The sequence below is a fragment of the Mesoplodon mirus genome, assembly GCF_964341445.2.
Source record: "Mesoplodon mirus genome assembly, chromosome: 13".
NCBI lineage: Eukaryota > Metazoa > Chordata > Mammalia > Artiodactyla > Ziphiidae > Mesoplodon > Mesoplodon mirus.
The window spans coordinates 73,364,993-73,383,962 of record NC_138989.1 but is presented as its reverse complement, the minus strand read 5'-3'; the positions used below and the strand labels follow the sequence as shown (position 1 = coordinate 73,383,962).

The window sequence follows — 18,970 nt, the reverse complement described above, 5'->3', positions numbered from 1 at the left end:
CACTGCTGTCAATCCTTTGGCTCCAGAAAGAGTTGCCAGCTCAGTGGCCCATGCCTGCATCTCCATTCACCTGGGTTCCTCATCTCAAACTGGTAACCACTATTATGGGTTGAATTGTACAATTCAGTGGATTTTTTTTTCTTTTTTTTTTTTTTGCGGTACGCGGGCCTCTCACTGCTGTGGCCTCTCCCGTTGCGGAGCACAGGCTCCGGACGCGCAGGCCCAGCGGCCATGGCTCACGGGCCCAGCCGCTCCACGGCATGTGGCATCTTACCAGACCAGGGCACGAACCTGTGTCCCCTGCATCGGCAGGTAGACTCTCAATCACTGCGCCACCAGGGAAGCCCAATTCAGTGGATTTTAATAGATTCACAGAATTATGCAGCCAAGATAACCATCAAATTTTGTCACCACCTGAAAAAAAAAAAAGAAAAAGAAAAACCATACCCATTTCCCTCTTCCCCTAGCCCTAAGCAACCATTAATCTACTTCCTGTCTCTATGGATGCATCTATTCCAGGCACCTCATATAAAGAGAATAATATGTGGCCTTTTATGACCTGCTTCTTTCCCTTAGCATGTTTTGTTTTTTTGTTTGTTTGTTTTTTTTACGGTACGCGTGCCTCTCACTGTTGCGGCCTCTCCGTTGCGGAGCACAGGCTCCGGACGCGCAGGCTCAGCGGCCATGGCTCACTGGCCCAGCCGCTCCGTGGCATGTGGGATCTTCCCAGACCGGGGCACGAACCCGTGTCCCCTGCATCAGCAGGAGGACCCCCAACCACTGCGCCACCAGGGAAGCCCCCTTAGCATGTTTTTAAGGTCCATCTATGCTATGACAAGTAACAGTACTTCATTCCTTTTTATTGCTGAATAATATTCTATTGGATGGATATACCACATTTTTGTTTACCCATTCATCAGTGGATGGACATTTGAGGTGTTTCCATTCTTTAAGCCCACCTAATTTTAAAGTCTTAACTTCCTTCCCAGAGTGTGAGCATTAGATGTAGATTCCCTTAACTCCCCAAACCCCCTGGACACCATGTAAACTGCTTCGATCAAACTGTTACACAAGCATTAGCTATTATCTTAATTATTATGAACCACTGCAGCACTTCCTGTACATACCACTAGCCGGGCCCTTTATGATCGTTGCCTTTTTATGTTCATTCATTCAGTCAGTAAACATTCATTGAGCATCTACTATATTAAGGCACCAAGGTAGATCTACATCCTCAATTGGCAAAACAGATACCCTCTCTTCCCTTATAAATCTCAATCTACTGCATGCTACTACTTAACTTCTGACTTAGAATTTAAGTTCCTCCTAAAAATGCATATGCTCTTTGACTCATTAAGAGAAAACAATTGTAAATTTAAAAGGAAAGATCATGATGAATAAAATTGCTTCCCACAGCCTATTCGTAACATGGGACACATGAGGGAAAAACAGTCCAAGAATATGCAACAGACAAGTAATAAGAGAACATCCATATAATGGAATACTTTATAATCATTTATAATAATGTGTACTGGGACTTCCCTGGTGGTCCAGTGGTTAAGAATCCGCCTTCCAATGCAGGGGACACGGGTTCAATCCCTAGTCAGAGAACTAAGATTCCACATGCTACAGGGCAGCTAAGCCTCCATGCTCTAGAGCCCGCACGCCACAACTAGAGAGCTTGCATGCTGCAATTATGGAGCCCGCGTGTTCTGGAGCCTGCGCGCCACAACTAGAGAGAAACTCGCATGCCACAACGAAAGACCCCACATGCCACAACTAAGACATGACGCGGCCAAATAAATATTTTTTTAAATGTTTACTAAACCTTATTTTTTTAAAAAGGAAATGTTTATTGTATAAATTTAAAAGGCAGTGTAAAAAATCCATCAGGGGTACCATCTCACTGTATAAAAGAATATTAGAAAACTACTAGAAGCATTAAAAAAAATAACATCAGTTGGCTCTGGTTGGGTTACTTAAGACTCTTTTTGTTCTTTTTCCTTCGCGCTTCCAGCTGTGAACACATACCCCTTAAAACATCAGCATGTTTAAGAACTGGAGTTTCTACTTAAATCTGAAAGCTTAGGAGCAAAGGAGTCAGGGGGAGGAGCATTGATGGGAGGGGGCACTGGACACAGGGGATCACTGTGGCTCACCAGAGCTGGGTATTTTTGCTTCATGCACTTTTCCACATATTATATTTCACAATTAAAAAAAGATCCAAAAATGTTTAAGGTATGCTCCTTAAGGGCAGGAATCATCTCAAATTAAATCATTACATTTCCCACATCCTTTGCATAAACTACTCCTAAATAATTACTACATATACCTAATAGACACTTATTATAAACGTTTAATAAATGCGTTATACACCAATTCTTAACCTTGAAAAATTATAACACTCTTTTGTGACATGTAACTATGACCGTTTCTGTCATGACGTTAAGTGCTTTTAGACATGGGCAAAAAATCCAGGTTCCAAACTCCCCTTCCATGAAAACACCACCTGATATCTTACAAAGTATAAAATTATAAAGATTTAAAGATCAATTTGCAGTCCCAACTCTTGGAAAAGTCGTATGTCCCCAAATGATGTCACCAAGTAACAGAGCAAAAATGACCAAAAACTAAGAAAAGCCAAATATACACAAACAAGAAAGAATAATGGAATGTATGATACCAAGATAAGGAAGGAAATCAATAAATTACAAATACAGTACATGTCCCGAGCTAAAGCTAAAACCAGTTTCCAAAACCCAGATAAACAAATAGCTGAGACTTCGTGTTGCATTTTTAGTCCTGGGTTGCAATCATTTTCTGTACCATTCCTTTCTCAAGTGAAAGAGATGCATTATTTCACTCAAAAATATAAACAGCCTGTCAAATACAAGCAGAGATTATTAGATCATTGGGGAAATGGGCAATTTGAACTCTATGCAAAACACATACGCTAGAGAGAAACTGCCTGGGAAAAGCAGGAAGTGCAGCAGAGTTGGCCAACACTTAATTATTTCCCTAATAATTAAGGTAGGTACTTCTGAACCTGTACCACACAGGTTCAAAGGTGAGGGTGGGAACAGGAAAATTAACAAAGCTTGTAGTTCACATCCGGGCAGAGGAAGATACAATGGCTTAATATACGTTATTTTATTTTGTTTTCACTGAGGTCATTCCACATGTGTTCAGATGTCCTTTTGTACAAAATGACAGTAAATCTCCTGCTTTAAAACATGGACTGAGTTCCAGAATTTCATCTGGAAGCCAGTTATTGGAAACTTGGAGTCCATCTCCCCAAACATAAATGAGTTTCCGAAGCTAGTCCACAACTGTGGATTTAACTTGCACTGTAGCTAAAACACCACAGGCTTTTAATTCATGGACAATAGCAAAGGACAATGCCATGGTGATACTGATTATCATACAGGAGCTGAAAGGCCCAGACAACTTTTTATTCCTGGAGTTCTCATGCTTAGGAGTCTGGCTGCTGACATTTCTCCGTCAAGGGCTACCCTCAACCCACCCCTACCTCTCCCCATCCCCGAAGCAGCTTTTTTTTTTTTTTCCTTTAAAGCTTGAGAGACTGACTGCTCTAGGGGACTGTTGCTCTCTCTTCCTGGCAGAGGTCGGGTGGGGACTGAGAAAAGAGCAGCTGACCCTGGTCTCCAGCAACCGGGCTGGCCAGCCACCAGCAGAACTTTCTGTGTCATCTCACACAGGCCAGGCAGCCTGAGGCAGCTCCCCAGCGTCCATGCTCCCTCTGTCATCTAGTAAATGACTGTTTTCTTCTTTTCTTTTTCTTTCTTCTTGTTTGTTTATACTTGATGGTTAAAAAAAAACCCTCTCTACAGATGGTCCCCCAACTTACAATGGTTCAAGTTAACACAGTTTTTCAACTTTACAATGGTGCCGAAGTGATAAGCATTCAGTAGGAACTGTACCTCGGATTTTGAATTTTGATCTTTCCCCGGCCCAGTGATGTGCAGTACGATCCTCTTGTGACGCTCCCAGCCAGCCCCACCATCACGAGGGTAAACAGCCGATACACTTCCAACCATTCTAAACCCAGACGACCATTCTGCTCTGCACTTTCAATACCGTATTCAACAAGTTACGTGAGATAGTCAACACTTCTTCATAAAATAGGCTTTGTGTTGGATGATCCTGTCCAACTGTAAGCTACCGGAAGTGTTCTGAGCACGTTTAAGGTGGGCGAGGCCAAGCTATGATGTTCATTTCAGTAGGTGTATTAAATGCATTTTTGACTTAACGATATTTTCGACTTACAAGGGGTTTATTGGGACATAACGCCAACACAGGTGAAGGAAGTTCTCTGTATTTATAGCATCCAAGTGTGGCTACTTCCACAAACATGTGGGGATACTTTCCAAATAAGCAGCAGGTACAGGAATGAGGAACATCCCCTTGGTCCCCCTTGCCTGGCTCTGCTGTCTAGAGCAACAGATGCTTTCCCCATAACAGTTATTTCTTCCATAAATCATCCATCAGGTGGCTTGCACTAACGAACAGCTTCTCATCTTTCTAGACCAAAAAGGGAACAGGGCCAGCTAACAGAAATAATCCCACTTTACTCTCCATATCAAACCCACCCGCTTCAGTGTATCCAAAGCGTGAGAACCAAAAACCTCAAGGATTATGAAGTCAAACCTGAAGTTTTTTTTTTTCCGGAACTCTGAAACTTGAGTCAACTACTGCTCCTTTGAGACAGCTGTGCACCTGCTGGAGCCGGGTGTCCAGGTGGACTCCTCATCCAAATGAATCCTTCTCCACAAGCACCAGATCCCAGCCCCCCAGCTTTCCCAGGGACCACCTCGTTGCCCTTGCGCCCTCTCCCCTGACCCATCCTCTCAGTATTTAAACACTTGCACCCCAGCAGTTTAAAACAGAAAAATAACTTCCATAACCCCACCCAGAGCAAAACGACTTCTCAATTCTACAACACACACCCTCATGCCTGAAGCTCGCAAGTGCCCCCTACTCCACGGCCCCCCGGGACCCCCTTGCAGCCTTTCTCAAGCCCTCAGGCAGGGGAGCTGGCCAGCTGGTTAGATCCCAGAGGCAGACTGCCTGCATGCCACCAAGGTCTGCCACTTTCCAGCTGTGATTAGGAGCACATCACAAACTTCTCTGAGCCTCGGTTTCCTAATCTACATAATGGGGATAATAGTAGTACCTATCTTTATAGGGTGTTTCAAAAACTAAAAATGAGTATTATTACAGTCCAGGTCCTGAGGACAGGACCTGGAACACAGTGATTGCTGTGTTTGTTAAATAAATGAGAAAGGGTAGGCACCCCCCATCTATCACCACGCTTACCATTCGTTACTGTCATCCCATTCCCAGAGGCCTTCCTTCTAGAATTCAGCAGAGAATGCTAAAGATGACTGGATCTTTAAGATCATCCAAGTACCTCCACTTCAGAAATGACGGAAGTTAAGATGGGAGACACTCAGTAATTTGCCCAAAGATACGTTGTAATTAAACCCCAAAGCCGAGCCAGCATTCCCATGGAGATGACCTCATCAGCATTCCTTGCGGCACAACCGGCAGGTTATTTGTCCTGAGTTATGCGTGCACACCTTACACACACCTTGAAGGTACAGGAGTCTTAGCACATTGCCACATTCAGCCCCACCTGCTTCTTCCACCCAGAAGTAACAAGTCCTAGCATCTGGGGCTGCACAGGACACTTTATCAACACTCTCCCATTCGTGGTCTCATGTAATCCACCACTGTCATATAAGGTGTTATTTTTCCTCAACAGTAGACATGAAGTGGTGAAGTGAACAGACCCATCCAGAGACTAAGTCCAATTTCACCCAATCCAGCTGCCTTTTTATTCCCACCATGTTGCTCCAGGTCCCTGAAACGAACCCAACAAGGAATGAATGGGCTGACCCAAGCTCCTTTTTTTTTTCTTTTTTTTTTTTTTGCGGTACGCGGGCCTCTCACTGTTGTGGCCTCTCCCGTTGCGGAGCACAGGCTCCGGATGCGCAGGCCCAGCGGCCATGGCTCACGGGCCCAGCCGCTCCGCGGCATGTGGGATCTTCCCGGACCGGGGCACGAACCCGTGTCCCCTGCATCGGCAGGCAGACTCTCAACCACTGCGCCACCAGGGAAGCCCCCAAACTCCCTTTTAACCTTCATATTCCTCCTCTTGGGCAGGGCCAGCGCAAGCCTTTTCTCCCAACTGACCCCACCATTCTCACCTCAAGAAAAGCTCTCTCGCCTCCTTTTTTAAGCCCTCTTTCTGTTTTTACATTTTGTTTTCCCAAAGACCAGTAAAATGTAGATAAGTAGCCAGAGCAACACTAGAAACCCATCTTTATCAAGAGCCAGGAAAGCCATTCTCTATGGAGTCAAAGGAGACGTTGTGAAGAAGACCCCTATCAACCTCTCCCTGGAACAGAGGACCCCAAGCCTGGGGGCTTTTCAAAGCAGAGGTTCCTGGGCTCTCCCCCAGGAGAAACTCTACGATGGCGCTTGGGAATTTAATCTTGAAAAAAATTCCCGCAAGTGATCCGTAAGCAAATATTAAACTGCACCTAATGATATTCACATTCAACGTGTAGGACTGAAGTGTACTGGTGTCTGCTGTGTACTCTGAAACCTATGTAAAAATAAGATGGAGAGAGGGGATAAAGATGATAAAGTAAGTACAGCAAAATATTAATTGTAGACTCTAGGTGGTGGGTAAATGGATGTTCACTGAACATTCTTTCAACTTTTCCATAGGCTTGAAATTTTTCATAATAAAATGTTGGCGGGGGGGACTGGAGCACTTCTTATGATCAGGATTTGAAAACCACTGAAATAAGAGTGAGTCCACCGCAGAGCACAGGGAGATCAGCTCGGTGCTTTGTGACCACCTAGAGGGGTGGGATGGGGGGTGGGGTGGGAGGGAGACACAAGAGGGAGGGGATATGGGGATATATGTCTATGTATAGCTGATTCACTTTGTTACACAGCAGCAACTAACACACCATTGTAAAGCAATTATACTCCAATAAAGATGTAAAGAAAGAAAGAATGAGTCCAACTCCTCTCTTGATGGAAGGACACAGGCTTTATCTTGCTGTCTCACTTTACCCATTATGGAGTTAGCCAAAGGTAAGCAAAGAAGTTCAAGCAAATGGAGCCAAACCTCCAGGATTCAGAAAAAGTCCACCAGCGCTTTCCCCGCTCTGTGGCCCTGCTATCTCTTGTTTTATATCTTATTATTCCATTAAAATACAACAAAACTGACTACCTTGCCTAATTTTATTTTACTTGTTCTGATTAATGGTCCCAAGCCGGAGGCAGAGGTCTTCACAGGCTGCTGAAGCCTTTCATCCCTTACTGTGCCCAGCGTCAGAAAGGAGGGTGTCCTATTATACGTTAGGAAGAAAAGTTAAGGGTTTGCTCTTCCTGCGACACCAGCCACCAGCTGTGCCCCCTTCACCGCAGTTTACACAACTCCAATTACTAGCCCCAGGCCAGGCTGGCTTGGGCCTAAAGTACAACACCTTCCGTCTCACTTATTTGTGGGCTTCTCGATGTACAAAAACTCCTGACCACAGAAAACAGACAGATCATCTTCCCACTGAGCCACAGTTCAAGCACTCAAGGGAAAGACTCCTTAGCAATTTAGTTGCCTGTGTTTACCAAACGGCATAATCATTTCTCTTGATGTCAGCAGCGGCTGTTTTCCATAGCACTTTGTGCCAACCTAATGATCACTTTGTGTAGCCAGACCAGAGGAAAATCTGTAACGAAACACATAATCTCCAATGACCTCAGGCTAAGAAAAAGTTCTTCAAACTGCCTCCTGGAGTCTCCTATTTTTTTACTTCCTTTTTGCTCTCTTGGACAGGAAATCCCTGCCACTATGATGTTCTCTGGTCCAAACACTTTTCATAAATTGAATCTGTGCAAACATACTCCCTCCTCCTAAGAGAAGAATGGGTGAGATGAATCCATAATAGAAAGTATTTGAAATATATGGAGGTTTTACTATTATTATTGTTATTATTATTTTGTCCAAACAACTGCTTGTCCATCCGACTCTTCAGCTATGGAGATATCTTCCCCCCAGTGCCCCGCCCCCACCTCTTGCATCATTTCCAGCATCCTCTTACTCTGAGCCAATCATCCAATACATACTGAGACTTGTACAGCCAACGCTGGCTGATCTCTCAGCGTCCTCTCTTCTGTGTGTGTCATTTGGGCTTTGTCTCCTTGCCTTAACGTGCAGCACCATTTCTTCCCTCGAGTTAACCAGCAGAGGACAAGAGTTTGGTTTTATTCTTGCTTGCTCTGTAATCACCTGCTCAACTTTGGGGTTGCACATCATCTATCAGGCAGATGCTTTTTGATCGCCTCAAACTGGCCAAGATCATCTCTATGGCATTTCTCCCCCTTGTGCTACTTAACTTTTTCTTAGCCTGATCTTGGGAGGATAAGAGCAAAATGCCAAGGTACAAGGTGCGAGAATGGGGAGAAACACTGACACATCCCACATCGATGAACGCTTAAGCTCAGGCATTAATTAGGTAGAAGTGTACTACTGGCCCGATGGCCCACATCAGCCTCTCAGAATGGAGGAACACTGCCAAGCTGCTCCCTCAATCCAGTGACAAGGAAGCAGACCCTGCCAGGGGCAGTAGAGTGGATAGGGAAAATGAGATGCAGAGTGAAGAATCCAACTCAAGTGGGCTGGTGGGAGGGAGTGAGGGGCCATGGCTTTGTGGGTGGCCCGGTGTGAGTGGGGCTCTGCTGGACTTTCTGTAGGAGTTCCCAGGCTGCTCCCTGCTAAGTTAGACGATGTGTCACCCATACCTGCCATTGGAATTTCTCCCCGGGCAGAGGAGCCTGGTCTCCTCAGGACCTGCCGAAGAACTAATTTAAAAAAAAAAAAAAAAAAAAAAGAATCCAACTCAAGGCACAAAATGCCCGAAGTGTGCACAAGCCAGATATTGAAGCCTATGGCACAGTTTTCTTACACCCCAGATGCATCTGGATGTGCCCTTATCTATATACATTATTTTTAAATAACAACTTTATTGAGGTTTAATTCATATATCATAAAGTTTGCCCTTTTCAAGTATACACAATTCATTGATTTTTAATATATTTACCAAGCTGTGCATCTATCACCATTAGATAACGCCAGAAATTTTTCCTCACCCCAGAAGAAACTCTATACCCATTACAGTCACACCCTATCCCTTCCTCCCACCAGCCTCCAGCAAACACTAAGCTACCTTCTGTCTCTATGGATTTGCCTGTTTTGAACATTTTAACTAAAAAAGGTGGCCTTCTGTGTCTGGCTTCTTTCACCCATCATAATGTTGTCAATGTTTTCTTTTCAGTTACTGTACTTTTCAACTCCAGAATTTCTATTTTTATTTTTTTTAATAATCTTTATCTCTTTATTCACATTTTCCATTTGGTGATGTATCATTCCGTATTTTCCTTTAACTCTTTAGATGTGGTTTCCTATAGATTCTTTGAACATGTCTATCAAAGCTGATGTAAAGTTTTCTGTAGTACATTCAACACCCGGGCTTCCTCAGGGACAGTTTCTATCGACTGACTTTTTTCCTGTGGATGGGCCATATTTTCCTGTCTTTGGCTGTCATGCAAGTTTCTGTTGAAAACTAGACGTTTAAAATAATATAATGTGTCAATGTGTGGAAATCAGATTCCAAAATTATTGTTATGGACCCCAGGGTTGTTTGTTGTTACTGTTTAGTGATTTTCTTGGACTAAGTCTATAAAATCTGTATTTTTGGTCATATGTGGCCACTGAAGTCCCTGATTAGTTCACTTAGTGGTTCAGTAGTAGGTGAACAGAGATTTCCTTAAATGTCTGAACTAATAAATCTTCCAGCCCTTACCAGGGGCTTCTGTATATGTGTTGGCTCATGGTTTCAATGTTTTGCCAGCCAGTTTATAACTCTACCTTAGTCTCACTTTCTGCTTGCGTAGAACCTCAAGGTCAGCAAGAGGTGAGAATTCAGGGCCTTCTCCAGTCTTCCCTGGGCATCTGCAGAGTCTTGCAGATTCCCAGAAAAATGGTGGAGCTTTACAAGGCTCCTGATGGCCATTTCATTCCCAGATTTTTCTTTCAGTCTTTTTTTGATCAGCTACTGTTGGCCCCAAACAGCAAAACCATCTCAGGCAGCCGTGATTAAACAATTGCAACTGACCATTCTCAACAAATGCTCAGTGAGTAGGGCCCTTACACAAAGCGTGCTCTGAGTCAGATCAAATAAAGACAAGCCCTAAGAATGGAGCTTTTACGCAAGCTGCCAGACGGGTTGACACTTCTTTGGAAGTGGGCCTTTGGGGGAGCTCCAATTCTGTTCTTCCTCATCCAGTGGCTACTAGATTGCTGGTTTTCACAGCTACCATAGCGGCAAAGCCGTTGGCTTCCAAGGCCACAGTGGAGCTGGGGCAGGGGGATGGGATCAGCACAAGTTAAAACACCACACAAAGTTCACCATTCCTGCTGAGATCACATGGCTTTTCTTGAACAAATATTCCTCAGATTGTTCCAAGTCTTTAGCTAATTTCCAAAGTTTTGAAAAAGTTGATATTGATATGTCTTGCCAGTGTTTTCAGTGCTTTTGTGGAGTAGATTTTCAGAAGCCCTTACTCCACCATTGTGGAATTCTAAGGCCCTTACCTGTATTTTTTGTGTGAAATTGTAGTGAGGTATTAACCACCATCTTAAACTCAGTATCACTGTGTCAGTCAGCATTACAACATCAACACTTCCTATTCGTATTCCAAAAGACTGCTGCTTCTCTAACAGCATGCCCAAGAAAGATCTGGAAAATTCACAATCACTGCCCTCTATTCCAGCCAAACTTTCTTCCAGGGGAACCCCTAGGACTGCTTCCTAAAACTGAACTAACAAAAGGAAAAATGATTCAAATATGGAGTACTTTTAGTAATAAGTTTCCCACATTACTAAATTTATATTTACTTCAACATCTGAAAGTTGGTTCCTGATAAGGTGGCCCCATTTTCAACTCTAACATTGCTGGTGCTTAGCTACTTGAAAAGTTGTGGAAATAAAGGCTTCACAATTGTGCTTATCCTGCTGTTAACACACTTGCTGAGGAAGGGCATGAAGAGACAGTCATATTTTCTGATAAACCATCCTAGAGAAGAGCATGTAACAAGAAGCCACAGGGCAAAGCATCCTTTTCAGAAGGAAAATTAAGGGAGGCAGTGCTTCAGAGGCCCCACTCGGTCCCCTACTAACAGAGTGCATCCCCATCACTTGAGGGCCGAGCCTGGTCCATGGCCGTGCACACCTCAGGGACATCCCTCAAGCTTCTCCCTTTCTTCAATGAACAATGGAAAAGGAGAAAAGAAACCGTAGGTGGGGAATTCTGACATTTTCCCCTGGTAGGTCTTCTGTCAGTCTTCTGCAGAGCAATTTTGAGGCAAGGGATAACCCCTAACACAAGATCATTTAGAGAATTGGCTCACTCTTGTCTGAGTGGCCCAGAATCATATTTACTCTTCCCTCACCTACCTCCCTCACTTTGCAAGTAACGATCATTCCTGTCTCTGTTGAGACTAAAAACAAATTGGGATTGAGAAGAGCGAGGACAGAGATGCTTCTGTTGCTTGGGTTTAAGGATTCTGCAGCCCTGTTGCCAAACGGCGCAGTCCCGTTTCGCCTTCAGGTAAGTCCACCCCCAAGCCCAAGCAGCCCTGACCCAGTCCACCTGCAGCCCCTGCTGCCACCATCACCTGCCCTCTGGGATCCTTGCATTCCCAGGCAGGCTAAGGAGTGCCAACTTCCCAAACCGCCTCACCTTACCTCCCACCTGCAAAACACTGTGCGACATCTCTTTCTCCAGCTTCCACTACTCAAATAGCTCCACTGGGACGCTAACTACACAGCAGAAAGGACAATATATGTGGGCGGTCACAAAAGTACTCAAAGTGTTGCTCAGTTCCCACAGGGCTACTCATTTTACTTCCTCGCTTAGAGTTTCATTTCTTAGCTAAAAGACGCTATTCCCTGAGAACTATAGGTATGAAAGGTAATCCAGGTATACCCTCAGGGGCCCCCCAGTCAGGTATGCTAGGTGTTCCAGGTAAGCCAGGTGTGGCCCTGCAGGCCCTTGCAGCGGTTCACCCCACCCTATCCCTAGCCATTGCTTTAACCAGAACATGTCAAATCATTCTGTGATAATTCCTCCAATGCAGACAGCAAAAGGGTATCAGAGAGCTAAGCAGTGGTATTAAGATACTTTATCATGTCCTTTTATTGTCACTCTTCAAAGCCTGAGATCACCATGGTATTACGTACATATATAGCTCTCCCAAACTGGGTCCAAACGCTTCCAAGTATGATATGCAAAGGTGGACTTTTACCCAGGCTTGTTTTATACTAGGACTTCATAGTGCTTGATCAGAACCAAAAGCCAGCAACACAATTCTCCACTGTCAATTTGCTTCTGTGGAACTACATTTTGTTATGCCAACTTCTTACTTGATCTACTCTTGTTCTTTCTTGGCAGAAACCAAAATACACTTAGATTTAAATATTCACTTCAAGAGAGTGGGCCTTAAGCGCTTACATTGATAAGCATATTAGAAAAACATTTAAAGATGACAAACTCTGAATTACAGTGTGGGTGTGTATGAGGGGATCTAAGTTTATAAACCTCCCCAAATAAACCCAATCCCCAAACAAGCTGCAGCACTCAGGGAGAAAAAGCTCTCCCAACTAGTTATCTCTTAGTGCCTGGCAATCAACGTCAAAAGTAAAAGCCAGAACCTCCTAACGTCTACAAAAAAGGAGGCTCTAAAAAAGCGTTCACAAAAGGCTTCAAAAAATATGAGATGTAACAGGAAAGAGACAAGCAACTGAAGAGACTATGGGGAAAAAATAAGAAAATGTGTATATATTTCTACCGTATAAAAACCCACCAGTAATTTCTGCTCTTTTACTTTTGTTAACATAGAGAAGATTTACCAAGCTTCTCTCCTGATTCTAATTCTACGAGATATGAATAGTAAAGAACATGGCTGATTCTTTTGCTGTATCACTAAGAAGTGTGGCGTGTCAGTACAGCCACCTTGGAACCCTAAGCACCTATTTCAATAGTAAGTCATCATTCCACATCTGGAACTGGGCTTTGTCTGCTGGAGGAGCTGCCACTGAAGTCCATTACATCTGACACCCTGAGTGGTGGGCAAGTGTGCCTTCCCAGGGGATAAATTTAACTTCTAGAAACAGCTTCAAAGCCAACCATAGTGACTAAGAGGAGGGCTCAACCCAGTTAAGACCATTTTAATGAGGTGTTGTTATAAGGTAATGAGCCTAACGTGTCTAGTCACCTGGCTGAGAAGGCAGCTTTGACAGAGTAAGGATTACCGAGAAATTCACTGACCCCTGGTTACCCTGTTAAGAGTACAGGCAAGGCCTCCCCAAGAAACCACCTTGAATGGCAATGCTCCTTTGGATGGGCAACGTCCAACACGTCTGTTAAAATAAATAAACTGGGGCTTCCCTGGTGGCGCAGTGGTTGAGAGTCCGCCTGCCGGACTCGGCACGGGTTCGTGCCCCGGTCCGGGAAGATCCCACATGCAGCCGAGCGGCTGGGCCCGTGAGCCATGGCCGCTGAGCCTGTGCGTCCGGAGCCCGTGCTCCGCAACGGGAGAGGCCACAACAGTGAGAGGCCCGCGTACCGCAAAAAACAAACAAACAAACTGCTCCTTATTTTACTGTTGACCCTGGCTAAGATAAGCAAAGGGCGAAAGGCATTTTTTTTTAAAGCAAGAACCCTGAAGTACAACTCCAAGTGTGTAGCTGAGGCACCCACTCAACACTGAGCACAGCACCCGGACAGGTGCCTTCCTTGCCAGGGGACTCCAGAGCCAATAAAAATGGAGTTCTGTTTGCCTTGAAAACAGTACAACAAAAGCATTTCTGACTTGGGAAATCAGCAAGGTCATCTGATGGGGGCAATGGAAAGAGGGTTGCTAAGGAATGGAAAGGTGAGAGCCTGACTGAACTGTGTTCTCTAACCAGGGGAATGTTCAGCACAAAGCTGTCTTTAAAAGCGAAGAGAAGATCAGGGCAAGATCCAATAGCGACTATGGCACAAGATGTATTAGATCTAATTGACATTCTCAATGTAGACGGTTACTGGGCCAGGTGAGAATCATCCGTATTCTGATGAATCACAGCTGCGTGATGACAGAGCTGACAGACAAAATACATGGGCCGTCCAAAGAGGTTCTGCCACCCACCACAGCAACTCCCTCCCTGCTGGATGAGAGCGAGGACCGCATCTGGTCCAGGAAGCCTCAGGCCATGACGATCTTAATATATGAATACAAGTACATTCTAGTTCATCCACAGGACCACTTTAAGTAACGGAGTGCTTGCTATGATTTCTGGGGCTAAGACTGGTCTTAGTATTCATGATCGAGAGGGCATCGGTAATTCCACTGTGTGTCCAGCTAACGAGACGGATGTGCCTGTGCTCCAGCACATGGTATAATAGAAGTCTGAATAATGGGAGTAAAGGAAAACAGAGTGAGTAACCACCACCTGGCACGTGCTTTGAGAAGAAAACCTGGCCCAGCAGCCAGTACTTCCTGAACACAGACGACAGATGCGGCTTCAACAACTCAGAATCACCTGCCACATTAAAAACCATACAGTTAATTTGAACTGAATTAGGTGGGGAACTGGATTTGTAATGAATCCGTGTGTTGGCTACAGTGATAGTTATGGTGATAGATGCATTATAAACACATTCGTTCCTCCTTTTATGTTTGGATATATTTTAAGAAACATAATAAAAATAATTGAAGTCAACCCGTGAAGTTCTCATTTATGTCCTTTCCCTCAAGGCGGTGTACTTTATTCAGCCTTTAAAAAAAACGCTATATAATTTTTGCTTGCTGCCTTCCCATTGCAGAAAAGGAAACCCATGATTAACTGTCCTTCCCAAGGCAAGCAATATTAGAATAAGGTACTCCTCATCGGGAAATCTTGAAGCAGGAAAAAAAAAAAGAAAAAACCTAAGCCCAATCAGGTAAGCACTGAGTAAACAGTAACACTAATATAGTGAATAAAACATGTTATTTTTATTATTATTCTTCAATACTGGGTTAAATTTAGAAGTGATCTTTTAATTGATCACCTCTTCAATTTTTTTGGTCAAAATGTCCTATTACTACTTTCGTGTTATACGTGTAAATCTACACCAGGAATGTGAAAAGAAAAAAAACACACTCGAGTTCAATGTTGTATGTAGTATAATCCAGGCCAGCAACCAGCACACTGTGTAAAGTTCTGAGTCCTCCCTTTCCTCCATTTTTTTTTCTGATTTTCTATGAAAACATGAACTCTCCTAACATAAAGCTGAAGGCCCTGCTGTTTGCTTACCAAACTCCTGCCCTCCTAAGCTTCTAATTTCTAGCAGAATTGGCATCAGATTGGAAGCTGCAGCAAACAGGTTTCCCCCAAAGAAGCACTGCCTGGATGCAGGAGTCCCAGCACCTCTAAGGACAAAAGAGCCGACAGGTAAAGGACAGAAACTGCACGCTCACTCAATGGTCCCAGCAGCCCAACCAAGCACCAGGGCGCTGTGAGGCCAGACACAAAACAGGACTCGGGGTCAACACAAAGACTGTTTTATGCAGAGAAATCATGCCCACAAAAACCTATCTCAGCAGGTCAGCCTCATTCAGATGACCATCGAAAGACTGTATCTTAAAATGCATAACCTTGAAAATACCAGTAATATGACATTACAAAGAGTTCAAATGTGGAAACTGTGTCCCTAAGCCTCTACTATCACGGGCCATCAAGGAAGGCTGCCTGGGAACCAGATAATAACCATTAAAAGCAGACAGCAGCTGACAGAATTCTAAACCCCACACTCTCTCTTGAGCTATCAAAAGCCCTCTTGTCATTCCAGACCACACTAAAACAAACTAATTCTCAAAAGGGCTCCTTACCTCTGGCAAATCAAGGTATTTTTAACAGTTCTGCTCTCTCTAAATCCAGAGCAGTCCCGAATGACCCTCCCAATTTCTCCCCCAAGGGATACTCAGTAATTAAATTACTGAGAAGCTGCAATGGTTAATATGCCCAGGGAATAAATAGGGCTTAAAATGATCATTTTCACATTTTATTTTACCTTAATTTAACAGTAGTATTTTTAAAAGGAAAAGATGGTACATATTCATATTTGCAGGAGAAAGTCGACATCTAGACAATGATAACTTCTGTGAACTCCCCGCTGTAAGACCTTCGGGACTGGAAAATTCAGTCCTGTGCAGAGCTGCGTATAAATAACCACCTTCCTTCCTGCCTTCTCCAGTCTGGAGCCAGCACTACAGAAAAAAGAGCCCCACAATTCAATGTGCCTCTTCCTTTGCAGCTCTGCAAGGAATAAAACAGCAGGAGAACTGAAAAGGGCACGTCTACACTGGGACATACAGAAGACCCGGGTTCAAGTTCCAACTCTGGCACTTACTAGCTCCAAGCCACCCGTGCTCTCTAAGCCTTGGTTTTGCCATCTGAAAAACGTGGAAAAGAGTATTTAATAATCTCACATGATGGGTTAATGGATTAAATTAGATAACCACGTAAAGCTGGTATATACTAGTGCAGGACTTCTGCACCTTGGCACTACTGACGTTTGGGGCCAGATAGTTCTTTATCGTGGCAGCCATCCCGTGCCTTGTAGGATGTTTAGCAGCATCCCTGGCCTTACCCACTAGATGCCGGTAGCACCTCCTAAGTTGTAACAACCAAAAATGTCTCCAGGCACTGCCAAGTGTTTCAGGGGGCAGGGGGCTTACTCCACAGTTTAAAACCACTGTACCAGGTATTTAGTAAATATTTAATTTTAAAAAATATTTAAAAAAATATATTTAAATATTTAATTTTAAAAACCACTGTACCAGGTATTTAGTAAATATTTAATTTAATGAGAGGAATTTAATTTCCTCTCATCCAATAGTCTTCTGAAACAAACCTGGGTGGCACGGATTTATTCTAGACTGCTCCCTTTTTCTCACCTAATCAATCAGTAACCACATCCAATGCCTTCCATCTCCGATATACCTCCTGCTTTTACCCCGCCCCCGCTCCGGCTGGGTTGGTTCCACTGTCGTCACCACCAACTCTGCCCAGCCAGCTGCAGGACCTCCCACTGTGGTCCAACCTCACATCCATTCTCCCGGTGCTGCGTGGTGAGCATTAGAAAAGCACAGATCTACGTGGGTTCTCCAAGTGCTTCAGAAGATAAAGTTCCAGTTCCTTGACAAGGTCCACAAGGCTGTTCACATGCAGCCACTTCCTCCTGTGACTTGGGCCACCCATGCCTCCGCTGTCCTTCCTCCCTACTCCCTGGAGAACTGCTCCGAGACACCGTGAGGTGGTGGTTCCACCCACAGGCTCTGCAGCCAGAGTGCCTTGGTTCGAGTCCTGGCTCTGCCACTTACTAGCTCTGTGGCCCCCAAGCAAGTTAGCTAACCTCTCTGTGCCTCAGTTTTCCCATCTGTGAGATGGAGATAAAAGTACCCACCTCCAAGAGCTGTTGTGAAGATTCCACGAGTTTTCGTCAGATATACACATCAGCACCTAGCATGTGAAAAGTGCCTGAATTTTAACTACTAGCTTATTTTAATCTAAAACTCAGCTCAGATGCCAGTGTTCGAAGCCGGACACCAGTGTTTTCCACCCACCTTCACAGCCCAGACTCCACAGCACCGTCCTGCACAGTTATTGCTACTGCTTCACTGACCACAAGTGACTGCTGTGTACATGCCCGTCACAAACAGGCCAGACCCTCAGAGCAAGGGCTGTGTGCCACTGGCCATCTCAGTGCCCAGCACATTAGGCCCCGTGCGTGGCTGCTCCACACAAGACAGAATCTCAGATTAGACAATCTCATCAGATCAGCTGGTCCAAAAAGACCCCTTATTTGCTCATGCCATACAGATTACCCCTCCATTTTTCTAGTCTATATCATTACTTACTTAAAATTTTCTTAACTATCCTCCTTCCCTAAAATTCTAAAAGGTCTCCTGCTTCTCTAAGCCCCCTGAAAAAGGCAAACACATTCCAAAGAAGGGCACAGACTCAACTTTGATCATTTTTCACTGGTTTTTAGTTTCCACAGATTCTTTAAAAGGGCAAAGAAATCCTTGAAACTGCCACTGCCCAGACCAGAGCATCTGCTTGAAACCATCATTTTGCAGACTCTAGAATTAAGGTCATCTGGCAAAGAAGGGCAATGTCTTTGTTGCCCAGGTGTTAAAATCACTACAACAAGACTGGGAAATTGAGATAAAGTAGGAGTTTGGGATTAACATATACACACTACTGGGTATGAAACAGGTAAACAAGGAACTACTGTAGAGCACAAGGAACTATACTCAACATCTTGTAACAAACTATAATGGAAAAGAATCTGAAAGAGTGTATATATATATAAACACACAGCTATGTATGTATGTGTAACTGAATCACTTTGCTGTACACTTGAAACACAATATTGTAAATTAACCATACGTCAATTTTTTTTTTTTCCCTGGCCGCACCACACAGCTTGTGGAATATGGGATCTTAGTTCCCTGACCAGGGATTGAACCCGGGCCCTCGGCAGTGAGAGTGCAGAGTCCTAACCACTGGACTGCCAGGGAATTCCCTATACTTCAATTTTTTTTTAATCATTAAAAAAAAAAAAAGACTGGGAAACTGAGAAGTCCCTCCTCCCTGGAGTGACAGGATGCTATAAAATTTGGGAGTTACCAACTCACCTCATCCCATCCATCGAATTGTCCATTATTGGTCACTCCTGCCCCTTCCTGTACTTTTTAATCTTCTTTTTGTGTATTATGACCAGCCTCATTCTAACAAGACTGAAGTTGACTGTTACAAAATAACAACAATATACAAAATATAAGA

General features: G+C 44.1%; 1 protein-coding gene across 2 annotated transcripts in view; it reads right to left on the bottom strand.

Moving 5' to 3' along the window:
- Window positions 1-18,970, bottom strand: part of NEDD4L (NEDD4 like E3 ubiquitin protein ligase) — a 355,791-nt gene that overhangs the window by 320,912 nt on the left and 15,909 nt on the right. The gene's annotated exons all lie outside the window — the stretch shown is intronic.